Source organism: Manis pentadactyla, chromosome 12 (assembly GCF_030020395.1).
Source record: "Manis pentadactyla isolate mManPen7 chromosome 12, mManPen7.hap1, whole genome shotgun sequence".
Lineage (NCBI taxonomy): Eukaryota > Metazoa > Chordata > Mammalia > Pholidota > Manidae > Manis > Manis pentadactyla.
This window is the reverse complement of record NC_080030.1, coordinates 81053147-81072453: the sequence shown is the minus strand read 5'-3', so window position 1 is coordinate 81072453 and position 19307 is coordinate 81053147. Positions and strand designations below refer to the sequence as shown.

Genomic DNA, 19307 nt, shown 5'->3' with positions numbered 1-19307 from the left:
ACACAAGGTCCTAGCATGTCCCACAGCACTCGGCTCCTTACTGGGTTGCCGCATCTCTCAAGTTACTGTTTTATTTTTTCTTAACAATGATATCTTTTTTTAAAATGGTATTTTTAACACTGTATATCAATGTACAAAACAATGATATGTACAATTTTGTCTCCTGTTTTTCTCTTAGCATTTTCATATATGTATTTACTCATAAAAAATCTATTGATCATTTTTATCTGTTATTATATAATTAGTTCTGAAACTCTCTTTCTCACTAATTAGATCATAGCCTGTATATGCATATTTGAATCACCATAGGATCTGGTACATAATGGGTATTGACTATGTATTGTACTAAAAAAGTTTGCCAATGAAACGGAGTGTGGGGAAGTCATAGAGAAAGCTGGGACCTCAGAATGGGAAATTCCCCCGACACTAAGAAGCTGTGCCCTGGGTCTCACCTTCTTCATCAGTAAGGTTGAGCTGGAAGAGTTCTACAGTCTGTACGTCTCAAACATTTTGGGGATTGTAGCACTGCATAAATGCAGAAGGATTTAGTGTGGACCCAGGTTTGAGGCTTTAGCACAGTCCGCACCCCACACCAGGACCACGTAAAGCTGACTTCAAGTGTTCTCACATTATCAGGGCCCTCTTCCTGAGCCTTTTACCCCAAGCACTGCGCCGCTCTCCCAGTTCCCACCCCCCAACCCGTGCAGATCAACTGAGATGTTATTGACGTATAACATTGCATAAGTTTAAAGTGTACAATGTGATGATTTCTAACAGGTATATATTCTGAAATGTTTACCACAATAAGGTTAGTGAATGCATCCCTTACCTCACATAATTACCATTTTTAAATTGTTGTTACCTTGAGACCATTCAAGCTTTATTCTCATAGCAACTTTCAAAATTACAATATTGTTAACCATACTTACCATGTCATACATTAAATCCAAGACCAATGGCAAGCAGCTTTTTCTCTATGTTTTCTTTTTTCTAGGAGTTTCATAGTTCCAGATCTTAAATTTAAGTCCTTAACCCGTTTTGTGTTAATTTTTGTGAGTCGTATAAGGTAAGGGTCCAATTTTGTCCTATTGCCTGTGAATATCCAGTTTTCCCAGCACCACTGATTAAAGAGACTATCCCATCCCCACTGAGTATTCTTGACTCCCTTGTCAAATATTGGTGGACTGTATATGTACAGGTTTATTTCTGGGCTCTCAGTTCTGTTCCATTGGAATATGTGCCTGTTTTTATTCCAGCGACACACCATTCAAATAGCTTTGTGCTATCATTTGAAATCAGGAACTATGATGCCTCCAGCTTTGTCTCAAGGTTCCTTTGGCTACTTGGGTTTTTTAATTATGGTCCCATAAGAAGTTTTGGATCATATTTTCTATTTCTGTTAAAAATGCCATTGGGATTTTCATGGGGATGCAGTGAATCTGGATGGTTTTGGATAGTATGGACATTTTAACAATACTAACTCTTTTGATCCAAAAACACGGTAACTTTCCATTTATTTTTGTCTTTTTCAATTTCTTTTCTCAATGTCTTGTAGTTTCAGTGTATAAATATTTCACTGGATTGGTAAGTTTATCCTAAGTATTTTATTGTTCTTGATGTTATCGTAAATAGGATAATTTTCTTTATTTTGTTTTCAGACAGTTCATTTTTAGTGTATAGAAACACAGCTGATTTGTTATGCTGATTTTGGATTCTGAAACTACTGAATTTATTTATTAGTTCCAACAGTTCTGTGGTAGAGTCTTTGGAATTTTCTATATACAATATCATGTCATCAGCAGACAATTTTATCTCTTTCTTTCTGATTTGGATGCCTTTTATTTCTTTTTCTTGCCTAATTCTCTGGCTAAAACTTTGAGTACTGTGATGAACAGAGGTGATGAGAGTGGGCATCTTTGTCTTGTTCCTAATATTAGAGGGGAAGTTCGCAACCTTTTACTATTGAGCATATTAACTGTGGGCTTATCATATATGTCTTTTATTATATTGTAGCGTGTTCCTTCTGTAGCCAAGTTTTTTAGAGTTGTTATAATGAAACAATGTTGAACTTTGCTAAATCTTCTTCTGTATCTCTTGCATGATTTTTGTCTTTCATTCTACTAATGTGGTATGTCACATGTATTGATACGCATATGTTGAACCATCCTTGTTTTCCAGGAATAAATCCCACTTGATCATAATGTATGATACTTTTAGTGCGCTATTAAATTCAGTTTACTAGTAATTATGTTGAAAAATTTTGCATCCTTATTCATTAGGGTTAGTCACCTATATTTTCTTTTCTTGTATATCCTTTTTTGATGTTGGTATCAGGGAAAGGCTAGCTTTGTAAAATGAATTTAGGAGTGTTCCTTGCTCTGCAACTTTTTTTAAGAGTTTGAGAAAAATTGGCATTGATTCTGCTTTGTATGTTTGGTAAACTTCACCTGTGAAGCCTTCTAGTCTTGGACTCTTCTTTACTGGGAGAGTTTTGATTACTGGTTCAATCTCCATACTTGTTATTAGTCTGTTCAGATTTTCTATTTCTTCATGATTCAGACTTGGTAGGTCATATGTTTCTAGGAATTTATCTGTTTCTTCTACTTGTCCAATTTGTTGGTATATCAGTGTCTTATCTTTTGTATTTCTATGGTATCAGTTGTAATGTCTTTTCATTTCTGAATTTTATTTGAATCTTCTCTTCTTTTTTCCCCTTGGTTAGCCTAGCTTAAAGTTTGTCAGTTTTATATTTTAAAAAGACCAACTCCATTTCACTGACTTTTTAATTCTTTTATATTGTCTATTTCTTTTATTTCTATTATTCTGATCTTTATTTTTATCCTTGTACTAACTTGGGCTTGTTTTTTTCTTGTTTTTATAGTTCCTTGAGGTGTAAGGTTAGGTTATTTGAGATATTTCTTTTTTCTTAATGTAAGCATTGATTTCTATAACTTTCCTCTTAACACTGCTTTTGCTGCATCCATAGGTTTTGGCATATTGTGTTTCCATTTTCATGTTTCCTTTACCAGTGTGTTGTTTACTTTCATATATTTTCATGTTTCTAGTTAGCATCCTTTCATTTCAGTATTTCTTGTAAGGCAGGTCTAATGGTAATAAATCCCACAGATTTTGTTTATATGGGAAAGTCTTTATCTTCCCTTCACTTCTGAAGGTTAACTTTGCTAAGTAAAGGATTCTGGGTTGGCAGTTTATTTATTTCAGCCTTAGAATATCATCCCATTCTCTCCTGGTCTGCAAGATCTCTGCTGAGAAATCCCCCAAGGGTCAAATGCAGAGGTGTGTGGAGACTCCAGGTCTCCGGGGACATGGTGGCTCAGCAGCTCAGGCCCCTGGGGTCTACAGCATTGACCTCGTTGGTGAACACTGCAGGTGGTCTGCAGAGGCTGTGAGGTTTCTTTTGTAGGGAAAGCTACTGGTTTGTCTACAGAGCAGGTCACTGGGAGCCCTAGTTACTCCCACTGCATGGATGCTGTATGCAGCCGCTGCTTTATTTCCTCGTTCCTAGCTATTTCTGTATGTCCCTCTAGGTCTCTACATCTTGGCTTGCTGGCCAAGGGGTGGGGTGAAACCAAAGCAGGACCTTTGTCCAGTGTCTCCCTGAAGGCTGGGGAAATGGCTCACTCACCACACTCTTCCTCTCCCTGTAAAGATAATCCTTTCTAGATGGGAGGTGCCCTCTCAGTGCTGAGCAGTGCCAACTTGGGATGATGCAAGCAAAGTGAAGTGTTGTCCTTCCTTTCTTGCCTGGTTATTCTCAAGTTTTTTCTTCTACCATGTCACTGAAGTTAAAGGGGAAACCAGAGCTCCTCCAGATGTGTCTTTGCTCAAGAACAGCTGTCTAATTACTGATCTTTGTGGGGAACAGAGGCCAGGGCCTCCTACTCCACCATCTCGGTGACATCACCCCCCAGTCTACTCCAAGCCCTACTGCACTCTACGTCTGGGTCTTTTTGAAGTTGTCTTATTATCAATGACTTTTAAAAACTAGTTAACTAATTAATTACTTTGTACCTCCACATCACTTGACCCCGATGCTTGGCCATCACTGTTTCTGTGTTTCCAGAGTTCTGGCTTCCTCTCTCAGCCAGGCTTCCTTGTCTGAGCCTAGTGCAGTCAGTCCCTCAGGTTTTCGGTGGCTGTGTGTGAGCAATTCAGAACCCATACCCATCACAAAAGGGCCCCTTCCCTCAAGTTCCCCATTCTGATCCTACAATTTTCCAGTGCTCCTCAACCAGTTTTCTATGTAAGAATGAACACTTTGAACAATATGATTCCTACCATTTTAGTAAACATGCATTGTAGGAAATGTTGTTATCAGTTTAAAGACACACAAAAATAATGAAGTTTCTAGTTTTCTTTCTCCAGTACTCCTAGACTTGATCTTCCAATAGTGTGACGATCATGAATAAAGATTTTTTAATACAACCCAAGGTCTTCATTAATGCATCAATAGGATTGATACCTGCCTTCTTGTGTGGGGCCCCTTGCCTAATGGGGACATTTATACACCGCTTTAGAAATGGACCCAGAGACCTGGACACATCTCTTGTTACACTTCAGGTCATTAGGGATATTGTGGCCTCAGGAAAAGCTGTGGCCCCTGTCGGGCCTGGCCATAGTTAAGACTACTTAGCTTCTTCTTTTTTCCTAGAATTTATTTCCCAAGTGACTGAGACCAGAATATACCAGCTTCTTTTCCAAGGATAAATTGTATTGTTCATGGAAATGTACACTCGGAAAGTTTTAGCAATGGAAGGACAGGAAGAGATGCCCCCTGCCCTGTGGTCAAGGTCTGAGTGGCGACTCAGCCTTGTGAGGGAGCGTGGCTTGGCTGTGGCTGGAATCTTTTCTGGTAACTTTTAATTCCAAGGTTTCATCAAAAACCTTTACTCATTAGGCAATATAGACCTGCACGTTAAAAAACCCACGGCTTCTTGGTTAAGACAAACTAGGACAATTAGGCAAGTTTAATGATAAGAAAAATTAAAAAATAAAAAGATATTTGTCCTCAGATGAAATTTGCTCTGACAGAAGCCACCTAAGATCAGTTCGCTTGAGGAACAGTTGCTGGCTGTCCGCAGAGCTGCAGAACCATCGCTTTTCTCCATCTTTCTGTGAGACCTGAGGAGAAGCAATGATGCATTCCCAAGAGAAATCCAAGTTGAGCCCCTGATGGCAGTCTAACTGGAGCCCCTTCTCTGCGGTGGCCCTACTCTCCCGGGCAGGCGGCGTGGATCTCTCCCTCCTCGGTGCCAGCACTGGACCTGGGCACTTACACTCTTTGGGAATTGTTTCCATGGTTGCTCCCCAAACTGGACTGTGAGAGCATCAAGGGCAGAACAACTTCTACATCTCCAGCACAAAGTGCGGTACTTGGAATTTAGAATGTGTGATGAATGTTACTGGGAAAAACAAAAATGTTTCCAAAAATTGGCCAGAATTGAGAGATTCTCTGCCCCTTTCATCTGTAGTTTAGAGAAAGTAGAGAGGTCATCAGGAAAAACTGGATTCCCCACGGAAATCATTGAGACTTAACATAGAACCGTCACAAGTAAGTGTGAGTAAAAAGCCTGAGGAAGGCCTGAATGCCAAGGAGTGCGGCCAGGACGGAGCACCGGCCCCCAGGGGCCCTCCCGCAGACGGGATCTCACAGCACATCGCTGGAGGATGGAGACTCTTGTAAAGCTAGATTTATAGGAACGTAAATTGAGGCTGATGGGGCAGAATCATTTATGCTCCAAACTTGGAAGCTCATGATAGCGTTTTGTCCATTATTATTACATAGATTTTGGTTCTGGAAATAGTGATAAATAACTAGAGGACATCAGCAAGCCTTTAATAAAGATCTTTATCAGAGTCAAATGTTCCAGAGTCAAATGATACACACTTTCAATTATGTATCCAATCAGGGAGACTGAAAACGATTCCTCCTCCTTGTCCTGCATGGTCCCTGCATGTGGCACCGAGTCCACCTTGGGCCTGTGACAGCAGTGCACCCAGTGGAGATGTATTTGGGGTTGGAAGACTAAGGTCTGGAGATAAGCACTGCCACCTACTAATGATGCAAACCACTCAACTTCTCAGAGCCCTTGTTTCCCACTCGAAAAGTTGGCATGATAAACCTTGTCATGACCTGAGTGGTCATGAGGCATAAATGTGAAAATGTATGTAAACGTCCTGAGCTGTGGCCTGGTGTAATGATGGGTGCTCAAAAAAAATTCCTCTGCCCAATGTGAGGGTGGAGAAAGCCTGAATTCCAGGAAGACTCCATCTGTTTCCTTTAAAACCTAATCTCACTTAGTGACTATTCATCTTCCTTCATAAAAAAAAGGCTCGCTATTGTTCCCTGCACAACCCACACTGTGTCTGCCGGTGCCCCAACCCTTGGGCATGTACTCTTGTCTTTTTCTGAACTTTATTTTCCAAATAAACTCTTAATACTCAACAGCTTTTCTGCATCCATTCTTGAATTCTTTCTCACAACAAGACCAAGGGCTCATCTCTGGACACACTTTAAGGGGCAAAATCATTCCCCAGTTAAGTCCCACTTGCTGTTCTGGCCACTTTTATGCAGTTAATTTTATTTACTCTTTACAACACAGACTATGAGAGTTTATATAATTTTCCTAATGTCACATAGTGGGTTAGTGAGTGCACTTCTGGGATCCAAATTCCAGTTGGTATAATTCCACAGTCCCTCCTTTTTTAGAGATTATGCTAAAAAGAAAAAAGAAAAGATAGAAAGAAAGAAAAGGAAGAAACCTGACTTAGGTTCAACATTTCTTGAAATACAAAGGGTATTCTGAGTGCTATTCCTAATACTTTCTACATACTCAAACCCCATCCTTGTACCCAAGATATGAGTTTAGCTGCCACCAATCTCCAGTCCTCCTTTCCAACAAATATCTCCTTTTTTCTCTGAGAGATAGAAATCATCTGACATGAGTATTTTCTGACTTTTTCCTCTTCACCTCAAAATTCTTTTGTGATGGCTAATTTTATGTGTCAACTTGACTAGGCTATGGTACTCAAGTATTTGGTAAAAAACTATTCTACATATTTCTGTGAAAGTATTTTTAAAAATGAGATTAACACTTAAATGAATACACTTTGAGTAAAGCAAATTACTCTCCATAATGTGGGTGGACCTCATCCAGTCAGTTAAAGGTTGATCTCGGGCAGAAGAGGGAATTTTGTCAGCAGGATTCAAACTGCAACTCTTGCCTGGGTCTCTAACCTGTCAGCCTACCCTGAAGAAAGTCTCCACAATCATAAATATATATATACACACACACACACACACACACACACACACACACACACACACACACACACATACACACACATCCTATTGGTTCTGTTTCTCTGGAGAACCATTATAAACCCCCCTTTCCTAAAAAACCTTTGCCCTGAAGCTGTTTTGCATCTACGTTCAACTTTTCCATAAAGTCAACTCTGCTCTCCTCTTGTCCCTTTTCGCTGATATTGCTCATAAGAAGATATTTGAAATGCTGGGATTTCTACACTGCGAAACAAGGAAGTTATCTATTTTATTGTTATGTTTCTAAAATATAACTTGAATGTCGATAATTAAACTTATTCACTTGAAATGTCAAATCTTTTCTCTCAATAAGGTTGCAAAAACATCTGAAAAGATAGGCAACAATAAGCTATTTTTTGATATTTCTGGATTTAAATGTTTGAATTTCAACTGTCAATGAAAACATTTTTTTGGGGGTGATTTAGTCCTCTTTTCTCTTAAAAAATGTTTCTCAGAGTTGCACTAAAAGATCAACCCAAACACAGAACTCTGACTTTGTTTATGAAACTTCAAGATCAGAGAAATCATTTCCTAAATCCAAGTGGTGATAAATAGACATGTGGTGAGTAACTGGCAGACAATTTTTTTACTACAAGTTTAACTCCTTCACTCCTGCCCGTAATGCCTAGTATGCTCTGTTAATATTAGAAAATTAGAAAAAAATTAAATTATGTGTTTAATTAGACGTTTAAAAGTGTCATTAAGGGAAAAAGCACAACAGGGTTCAGAGAAGGAGTATTTCTGTTGTTAGTGAAAAACAATTATATTGGATGGAATTTTGACCTTTAGGCTGAAAACCAAAGTGGTTTTCAAAACAGAAACATGTTTTTAGGAAGTTATAAGGAGCTTTTAAAAACTCAGTGGGGATTTTGTTTTAAAACTGATGTTTTAAAAAACTTTTCAGCAACATTCAGAATGTTCTGAATTGAAGAGAGAAAATAATTATACACCATAACAAAAACACCACAAGTCAAATCACTCTCATTTTAAAATTTGTCTCTGGTTCTATAGTCCTTGCAAATACAGATTTATTATTCTATCCAACATTCTATTATGAAATTTTTCAAATACATCACTCTATCCATTTTATTTTTTTAAATACATTTCAAAGTTGCATATATCAGTGTATTTCACCATTACCAAATAGGATTTATTCCAGGTGTTTGAGCTGGTTCAACATTAAAAAATCAAGTAATGCAATCCATCATATCATTACAACATATCATATCATATCATATCAACAAATACTGAAAAGATGCCTAGCAAATTTAACAGCATTCACGATAAAAACTCCCAGGAAACTAGAAATAGAGAGGAACCTCTTTAACCTGATAAAGAGCATCTACAACAAACCCATAGCTAAAATCATTCTTAATGTTGAGAAACTAGATGCTTTTCCCCCCAAATCAGGAACAAGACAAGGATGATTCTTCTTACCTCTTTCTTCCATTCAGCATCATATTGGATGACCTAGATAATGTAATAAGACAAAAAAAGAAAAGAGTATACATATTGGAAAGGAAGAAATGAAACAGTCTTTGTTCACAGAAGGCACAAATATCAATATAGAAAATACCAAAGAAACAACCAAAACAAAAAATTGCTGGAACTAATAAGCAATTACATGGTTGCAGGATTCAAGGTGAATAATGAAAAGTCTATTTTTTTCCTATATGCCAACAATAAGCAATTGGAATTTGAAGTTAAAAGAACATCATTTATATTAACACCAAAAAACTTTAAAGACATACTTAGATATAATGCTATCAAAATATGTATATGATCTATATGAGAAAACTAGAAAATCCTAGTGAAAGAAATCAAATATATCTAAATAAATAGAGAGGTATTCCTTGATCATGCGCAGGAAGACTCAATATTGTCAAGATTTCAGTTCTTCCCAATTTAATTTATAGATTCCACATATTCTCAGGAAAATCCCAGGAAATTGTTTTGTGGATATCAACAGACTGATTCAAAAGTTTATATGGGAAGGCAAAGACCCATAATAGCCAACACAACAACACTAAAGAGGAATAAAATCAGTGGACTGACACTACCTGTGATGGGGACAGCCTTTGTCTTCTCACATGTCTAAAGGCAAAGTGGGAAAGCACCTTCCCCCATGTCTGAATGCAGCACAGGGAGCACCAGCTTAAGAACAACTGGTACAGTCCTTGGACATTATCTGCCCACTGAAGCATATCTTGTCTTTGAAAACAAGCCAGGAAGCCTCACTCTGAAAACAGGGAGACCTTGAGGATGTGTAAAAACACCACCCCTGCTTACTGGGCAGACTTTAAGAAAATCAACAAGGTGCTCTGGCCTGTCCTCCCTGAGAAGAGAAAGATGAGTATAGCACCTGGCTGAGGTCCGAGAAAGGCAGTATAAGAATAAAGGTGCTGCGCCACATCGGGGCTGCAGCCATTGTCTGTCTGTCTGTGTCGTCTGTGTTTTTTGTTCTCTCATTTCACCCAAAGAAAACACTGACTCCACACGACAACCTGACTCCACAACTTACTATGAAACTACACTAGGACAGTGAGGTACTTGTGAAATAATAGACAGCTCAACAGAGCAGAATGAGAGCCTAGAAATAGAACCACATAAATATACTCAACAAAGGAACACAGGCAATTCAGTGGAGAAAGGAATCTTTTCAACCAGCGGTGCTGGAACTACTGGATATCCACATGCAAAATAATAATAATCTAGAGACTTACACCCTCTACAAAAATGAACTCAAAATGGATTTTAGATGTAAATGCAAAACTATAAAACTTCTAAAGATGAATAAGAGCAAACCTAGGTAGTCTTGGGCTTGGTGATGAGTTTTAGGTACAACACCAAAAGAATTATCAAGAAAAGAAAAAAATTTGTGTTGTATTTTATAAAATTTAAAGCTTCTGCTCTGTGAAGGACACTGTTCAGAAATGAAAATATATGTCACAGACTGAGAGAAAATATTTGCAAAGCACATTATCTGGTAAAGAACAGGTGTCAAAAATAAACAGAGAACTCTTAAAACTCAGTAATAGGAAAACAACCAATTAAAATATGTGCAAGCAATTTGGGCAGACACCTCACCAAAGAATATACAGATAGCAAAATAAGCATGTCAAAAGATGCTCAACATCATATGTCATTAACTATGACAAACTAAAATAGTCACTACACACTTGTTAAAATAGCTGAAACCTAAAACACAGACAATACCAAATACTGGTGGGAATGTGGAGCAACAGGATGTCTCAGTCATTGCTGGTGGGAATGTGAAATGATACAGCTACTTTGGGAGACAGTGCAGCAATTTCTTACAAAAATAAACAGAGGCTCCATAAGATCCAGTAATCAAGCTCTTAACTCTTTATCTAAATGAATTGAAAACACATGTCCACACAAAAACCTGCCCGTGAATGTTTGTAGCAACTTTATTCATAATCACCAAAAATTGAAAGCAACCAAGATATCCTTCAGTAGCGGAATGGGAAAACAAGCTCTTACATATCCAAATGATGGAATATTATTCATCAATAAAAAGAAATGAACTACTAAACTATGAAAAAAGATGAGAAAAGTGCACATTGCAATGTGAAATAAACCAGTTTGAAAAGGCTACATATGGTATGTTATGGATTGAATTGTGCCCCTCTCAAAATTTATAATTTGAAAACCTAGCCCCTGATTTGACTATATTTGGGAAAGGCCAATTGGGGATGTAATTAAGGTTAAACAAGGTCATAAATGTTAGGCTCTAATTCCACAGGACTAGTGTCTTTATGAGAGAGGAGACACCAGCACTCTGTCTTCCTCTGTGTGAGGAAGTCCCCAGGGTAGCACTGAAAATACCTTATCCCAAAGAACCCCTCGGTCCCTGGCAAAGCAGAATGGTAAGTCACTCTAGTATAATGTCAGTCCTTTGAAAGAGCATTCTTGTTAATTACTTTGTTTGTTTGATTGTTCTTGAAGAGAGTTAAAATATTCTACCTTTATTGTGATTTTGTAATTTTATCCTTAATATTCTGTTAGTTTTGGTTTATATAGTATTTTGAAGCTCTGTTGTAATATATATATGTTTATAATTGCTCTATCTTCTGGAATCCTTTAATTTCCATATAGTATTCCTCTTTATCCCTATATCGGCATTCTTTGGTTAGTACTTGCTGAGTATATCTATTTCCATACCTTTATTTTCAACCATTCTGGACCATTTTCTAGTAATTTTGTTGGCTTGTATACTGAATATACCAAAACTTATTTTTTAAGTCAATACAATAATCTCTACCTTTTTTTTTTTTTGGAGAGGGCATCTCTCATATTTATTGATCAAATGGTTGTTAACAACAATAAAATTCTGTATAGGGGAGTCAATGCTCAATGCACAATCATTAATCCACCCCAAGCCTAATTCTCCTCAGTCTCCAATCTTCTGAAGCACAATGAACAAGTTCTTACATGGTGAACAAATTCTTACATAGTGAATAAGTTCTTACACGGTGAACAGTACAAGGGCAGTCATCACAGAAACTTTCGGTTTTGATCATGCATTATGAACTATAGACAATCAGGTCAAATATGAATATTCATTTGATTTTTATACTTGATTTATATGTGGATCCCACATTTCTCCCTTTATTATCATTATTATTTTTATTTTTAATAAAATGCTGAAGTGGTAGGTAGATGTAAGATAAAGGTAGAAAACTTAGTTTAGTGTTGTAAGAGAGCAAATGTAGATGATCAGGTGTGTGCCTGTAGACTATGTGTTAATCCAAGCTAGACAAGGGCAATAAAACATCCACGTATGCAGAAGATTTCTCTCAGAACAGGGGGGGTGAGGTTCTAAGCCTCACCTCTGTTGATCCCCAATTTCTCACCTGATGACCCCCCTGTGACTGTGCCTGTCTTAGGTTGTTCCTCCCTTGAGGAATCTTACCCGTCTCTGGCTAACCAGTCATCTTCCGGGGCCATACGGGGAAATGTAAAGTTGGTAAGTGAGAGAGAAGCAATATTCTTTGAAAAGGTTAGCTTTTTACTTCTTTGCATATTTATGCCCTGTGGCTTCTATGCCCAGCATTTGTCTTGAGGTATCTTTACCACTCGGAGGAATTATGATACTTGGTAAATTCGATATGAGGCACGAATTCTATTTAAGGGTTGTAATTAGGAAGGAAGAAAAAAAGCTATAGAGGTAACAGATGGAAGAAAACATGGGAAGATTGATTATTTCTTTGACATATCTTCTTGTAGAGTAACTTAAGCATGTATAGGTTTTAAATGACTAATTAAATTGCGCACACACATTAACATAAAAGGAATACAGTTACATAACCAAAGCAGATCTATAATTACCAGCCATCTCCAGTGAAGCCAAGAAAACCAGTTAGGCACCCTAGGCATTTGTGAAAATTTGTCTATGATATTATGGATATTGTCCAACTGTACCTGAACAGTCTGAGAGAAATCAGACAATTTAAAACAGCCCATTCCTGGGAAATGTTCACATCCCATATGTTCTTTTAACAGTAGATAGTCTGTAGTTGTAAGATTTTGGAGTGCTACAACCTGCACTTCTCCTAATTCTTGGTTGAGTTCCAACAGTGTAGATCCAGTCAAATTTGTTGTTTTACTGTATGCACAGGCCAGCTTAGATATCTCCTTCTTCATTCCAATGGCAAGTCCGGGAACTGGCGGGATGAATGCAGCTACAACTGCAGCATCGCCTGAATATTTGTTGAGGTTTTTTGATGATCATCTTCTGGTATGACTCTTCCAGAGAGTGCTGATGTTGGAAGTTCTTCTTCATATTGTATCTTAGTTCATTTTCTGGGTAGCCCAATTAAGCTTTGATCCTCTGTATAAACACAAACAGACCCTTTGCCCACACTTTGATCTGCCCTTTATACCATTGTGTAGAACTCATTGGAGGTCACCACACAGGAACTGCTTTTTTTTTTTTAAGAGAAAGGAATATTATCAGAAAAGTGTACCTCCATAGCCGATCATCTGACACCCTTTAAGTGATGAAAATTAAGGATATTTAAAGCATGCATTAGTCGTTGATTTACAGTAAGTTTTATCATAACATGGAGTAATCCCTGTTTTCTTTTTTCTTTTTTTTTGTTATCTTTAATCTACACTTACATGAAGAATATTATGTTTCCTAGGCTCTCCCCTATACCAGGTCCCCTCTATAAACCCCTTTACGGTAACTGTCCATCAGCATAGCTAAATGTTGTAGAATCACTACTTGTCTTTTCTGTGTTGTACTGCCCTCCCCTTTCTCCCACACCCCCATGCATGCTGATCTTAACAGCCCCCTTTTTCCTCCCCCCCTTATACCTCCCCAGTCCCTTTCCCTTTGGTACCTGTTAGTCCATTCTTGGGTTCTGTGATTCCACTGCTGTTTTGTTCCTTCAGTTTTTCCTTTGTTCTTATACTCCACAGATGAGTAAAATCATTTGGTATTTGTCTTTCTCCGCTTGGCTTATTTCACTGAGCATACTACCCTCCAGCTCCATCCATGTTGCTGCAAATGGTAGGATTTGCCCTCTTCTTATGGCTGAGTAGTATTCCATTGTGTATATGTACCACATCTTCTTTATCCATTCATCTATCGATGGACATTTAGGTTGTTTCCAATTCTTGGCTATTGTAAATAGTGCTGTGATAAACATAGGGGTGCATCTGTCTTTCTCAGACTTGATTGCTGCATTCTTAGGGTAAATTCCTAGGAGTGCAATTCCTGGGTCAAATGGTAAGTTTGTTTTTAGCATTTTGATGAACCTCCATACTGCTTTCCACAATGGTTGAACTAACTTATATTCCCACCAGCAGTGTAGGAGGGTTCCCCTTTCTCCACAACCTCGCCAACATTTGTTGTTGTTTGTCTTTTGGATGGCAGCCATCGTTACTGGTGTGAGGTGATACCTCATTGTAGTTTTAATTTGTATTTCTCTGATAATTAGTGATGTGGAGCATCTTTTCATGTGTCTGTTGACCATCTGTATTTCTTCTTTAGAGAACTGTCTATTCAGCCCCTCTGCCCATTTTTTAATTGGATTATTTGCTTTTTGTTTGTTGAGGCGTGTGAGCTCTTTATATATTTTGCACAACAAGCCTTTATAGGATCTGTCATTTACAAATATATTCTCCCATACTGTAGGGTTCCTTTTTGTTCTATTGATGGTGTCTTTTGCTGTACAGAAGCTTTTCAGCTTAATATAGTCCCACTTGTTCATTTTTGCTGTTGTTTTCCTTGCCCGGGGAGATATGTTCAAGAAGAGGTCACTCATGTTTATGTCTAAGAGGTTTTTGCCTATGTTTTTTTCCACGAGTTTAATGGTTTCATGGCTTACATTCAGGTCTTCGATCCATTTTGAATTTACTTTTGTATATGGGGTTAGACAATGGTCCAGTTTCATTCTCCTACATGTAGCTGTCCAGTTTTGCCAGCACCATCTGTTGAAGAGACTGTCATTTCCCCTTTGTATGTCCATGGCTCCTTTATCAAATACTAATTGACCATATATGTTTGGGTTAATGTCTGGAGTCTCCATTCTGTTCCATTGGTCTGTGGCTCTGTTCTTGTGCCAGTACCAAATTGTCTTGATTACTAAGGCTTTGTAGTAGAGCTTGAAGTTGGGGAATGAGATCCCCCTGACTTTATTCTTCTTTCTCTTCTTCTTTCTCAGGATTGCTTTGGCTATTTGGGGTCTTTGGTGTTTCCATATGAATTTTTGAATTATTTGTTCCAGTTCATTGAAGAATGTTGCTGGTAATTTGATAGGGATTGCATCAAATCTGTATATTGCTTTGGACAGGATGATCATTTTGACTATATTAATTCTTCCTAGCCACGAGCATGGGATGAGTTTCCATCTGTTAGTGTCCCCTTTAATTTCTCTTAAGAGTGACTTGCAGTTTTCAGAGCATAGATCATTCACTTCTTTGGTTAGGTTTATTTCTAGGTATTTTATTCTTTTTGATGCAATTGTGAATGGAATTCTTTTCCTGATTTCTCTTTCTATTGGTTCATTGTTAGTGTATAGGAAAGCTACAGATTTCTGTGTGTGTTATTTTGTATCCTGCAACTTTGCTGTATTCCGATATCAGTTCTAGTAGTTTTGGGGTGGAGTCTTTAGGGTTTTTTATGTACAATATCATGTCATCTGAAAATAGTGACAGTTTAACTTCTTCTTTACCAATCTGGATTCCTTGAATTTCTTTGTTTTGTCTGATTGCCGGGCTAGGACCTCCAGTACTATGTTAAATAGCAGTGGAGAGAGTGGGCATCCCTGTCTAGTTCCCGATCTCAGAGGAAAAGCTTTCAGCTTCTTGCTGTTCAGTATGTTGGCTGTGGGTTTATGATATATGGCCTTTATTATGTTAAGGTATTTGACCTCCATGCCTATTTTGCTGAGAGTTTTTATCATGAATGGATGTTGAATTTTGTCAAATGCTTTTTCAGCATCTATGGAGATGATCTTGTGGTTTTTGTCTTTCTTTTTGATGCTGTGGTGGATGATGTTGATGGATTTTCAAATGTTGTATCATCCTTGCATCCCTGGGATGAATCCCACTTGGTCATGGTGTATGATCCTTTTCATATACTTTTGTATTTGGTTTGCTAATATTTTATTAAGTATTTTTGCATCTATATTCATCAGGGATATTGGTCTGTAATTTTCTTTTTTGGAGGAGTCTTTGCCTGGTTTTGGTATTAGGGTGATGTTGGCTTCATAGAATGAGTTTAGGAGTATTCCCTCCTCTTCTAGTTTTTGGAAAACTTTAAGGAGAACAGGTATTATGTCTTCTCTGTGTGTCTGATAAAATTCAGTGGTAAATCCATCCGGCAAGGGTGTTTTGTTCATGGGTAATTTTTTGATTACCGTTTCAATTTCTTTGCTTGTAATTGGTTTGTTTAACTTTTGTGTTTCTTCCTTGGTCAGTCTTGGAAGGTTGTATTTTTCTAGGAAGTTGTCCATTTCTTCTAGGTTTTCCAGCTTGTTGGCATATAGGTTTTCATAGCAGTATTTAATAATTCTTTGTATTTCTGTGGAGTCTGTCGTGATTTTTACATTCTCATTTCTGATTCTGTTGATTTATGTTGATTCTCTTTTTCTCTTAATCAGTTTGGCTAGAGGCTTATCTATTTTGTTTATTTTCTCAAAGAACCAGTTCTTGGTTTCGTTGAGTTTTGCTATTGTTTTATTCTTCTCAATTTTATTTCTTCTCTGATCTTTATTATGTCCCTCCTTCTGCTGACTTAAGGCCTCATTTGTTCTTCTTTTTCCAATTTTGATATTTGTGATGTTAGACTATTCATTTGGGATTGTTCTTGCTTCTTCAAGTGTGCCTGGATCACTATATACTTTCCTCTTAAGACTGCTTTTGCTGCATCCCACAGAAGTTGGGGCTTTGTGTTATTGTTGTCATTTGTTTCTATATATTCCTTGATCTCTATTTTAATTTGTTCATTGATCAATTGATTATTTAGGAGCATGTTGTTAAACCTCCATGTGTTTGTGAGCCTTTTTGTTTTCTTTGTAGAATTTATTTGCAGTTTTATACCTTTGTGGTCTGAAAAACTGGTTGGTAGAATTTCAATATTTTGGATTTTGCTGAGGCTCTTTTTGTGGCCTAGTATGTGGTCTATTCTGGAGAATGTTCCATGTGTACTTGAGAAGAATGTATATCCTGTTGCTTTTGGATGTAGAGTTCTATAGATGTCTATTAGGTCCATCTGCTCTACTGTGTTGTTCAGTGCTTCCATGTCCTTACTTATTTTCTGCCCGGTGGATCTATCCTTTGGGGTGAGTGGTGTGTTGAAGTCTCCTAGAATGAATGCATTGCATTCTATTTCCCCCTTTAGTTCTGTTAGTATTTGTTTCACATATGCTGGTGCCCCTGTGTTGGGTGCATATATATTTAGAATGGTTATATCCTCTTGTTTGACTGAGCCCTTTATCATTATGTAGTGTCCTTCTTTATCTCTTGTTACTTTCTTTGTTTTGAAGTCTATTTTGTCTGATATTAATACTGCATCCCCTGTTTTATTCTCTCTGTTGTTTGCCTGAAATATGTTTTTCTATCCCTTGACTTTTAGTCTGTACATGTCTTTGGGTTTGAGGTGAGTTTCTTGTAAGCAGCATATAGATGGGTCTTGCTTTTTTATCCATTGTATTACTCTGTGTCTTTTGATTGGTGCATTCAGTCCATTTACATTTAGGGTGACTATTGAGAGATATGTACTTATTGCCATTGCAGGCTTTAAATTCGTGGTTACCAAAGGTTCAAGGTTAGCCTCTTTAGTATCTTACTGCCTAACATAGCTCACTTATTGAGCTGTTATATACACTGTCTGGAGATTGTTTTCTTCTCTCCCTTCTTATTCCTCCTCCTCGATTCTTCATATGTTGGGTGTTTTGTGCTGTGCTCTTTCTAGGAGTGTTCCCATCTAGAGCAGTCCCTGTAAGATGTCCTGTAGAGGTGGTTTATGGGAAGCAAATTCCCTCAGCTTTTTCTTGTCTGGGAATTGTTTAATCCCGCCATCATATTTAAATGATAGTCGTGCTGGATACAGTATCCTTGGTTCAAGGCCCTTCTGTTTCATTGTATTAAATATATCATGCCATTCTCTTCTGGCCTGTAGAGTTTCTGTTGAGAAGTCTGATGTTAGCCTGATGGGTTTTCCTTTATAGGTGACCTTTTTCTCTCTAGCTGCCTTTAAAACTGTTTCCTTGTCCTTGATCTTTGCCATTTTAATTATTATGTGTCTTGGTGTTGTCCTCCTTGGATCCTTTCTGTTGGGGTTTCTGTGTATTTCCGTGGTCTGTTAGATTATTTCCTCCCCCAGTTTGGGGAAGTTTTCAGCAATTATTTCTTCCAAGATACTTTCCATCACTTTTCCTCTATCTTCTTGTTCTGGTACCCCTATAATATGGATATTGTTCCTTTTGGATTGGTCACACAGTTCTCTTAATATTGTTTCATTCCTGGAGATCCTTTTATCTCTCTCTAGGTCAGCTTCTATGCGTTCCTGTTCTCTGGTTTCAATTCCATCAATGGCCTATTGCATCTTATCCATTCTGCTTATAAATCCTTCCAGAGTTGTTTCATTTCTGCGATCTCCTTTCTGGCATCTGTGATCTCCCTCCAGACTTCATCCCATTTCTCTTGTGTATTTCTCTGCATTTCTGTCAGCATGTTTATGATTTTTATTTTGAATTCTTTGTCAGGAAGACTGGTTAGGTCTGTCTCCTTCTCTGGTGTTGTCTCTGTGATCTTGGTTTGCCTGTAATTTTGTATTTTCATGGTGATAGGAATAGTTTGCAGAGCTGGGACGAGTGACGGCTGGAAGAACTTCCCTTCTTGTTGGTTTGTGGCCCTCCCCTCCCGGGAGAACAGCGACCTCTAGTGGCTTGTTCTGTGTAGCTGCACGGAGACAGGGCTTCTGCTTCCTGCCCGGGTGCTATGGAGTTTATCTCTGTTGTTGCTGTGGGCGTGGCCTGGCTCGGGCTGCCCCTTCGAGAGGCGCTGGGTTCTTGCAGGTGTGGATGTGGTCTGGATGTTGTCCTGTGTCCTCAGATCTTTATTCTAGAAAGAGTTGTCTTTGTTATTTTTTCATAGATATATGTGGTTTTGGGAGGAGATTTCCGCTGCTCTACTCACGCCGCCATCTTGGCTCTGCCCCCAATAATCTCTATCTTTTAATGGGTTAATATACTCCATTAAAATTTATTAGAATTTTTCTTACTTCTACTATCTTATTTTGGGTTTTCTGTTTAACATCCTCTTTACTTCCTTTTTCCTCTTCCCATGTTCTCACTAAGTGGTAAAATTTTCTATATACCTTTTATGACCTCAGAAATTGTAGAAGATAAGGTTTATTTTTCTATTGTTTATTTTATTATTATTATTATTATTATTATTATTATTTTGCTCTCATTAATGTACAATTACA

At 37.9% G+C, this 19307-nt stretch overlaps 1 long non-coding RNA gene across 1 annotated transcript; it reads right to left on the bottom strand.

The window, feature by feature from the left end:
* Positions 1 to 6558: 6558 nt before the first annotated feature.
* LOC130678844 (uncharacterized) lies at positions 6559 to 8816 on the bottom strand. Its single transcript, XR_005025334.2, has 3 exons — positions 8780 to 8816; positions 7626 to 7668; positions 6559 to 6738 (listed from the first exon to the last, which is right to left on the bottom strand). It is a non-coding gene; the product is annotated as an uncharacterized LOC130678844 (long non-coding RNA).
* Between the last annotated feature and the right edge of the window lie 10491 nt (positions 8817 to 19307).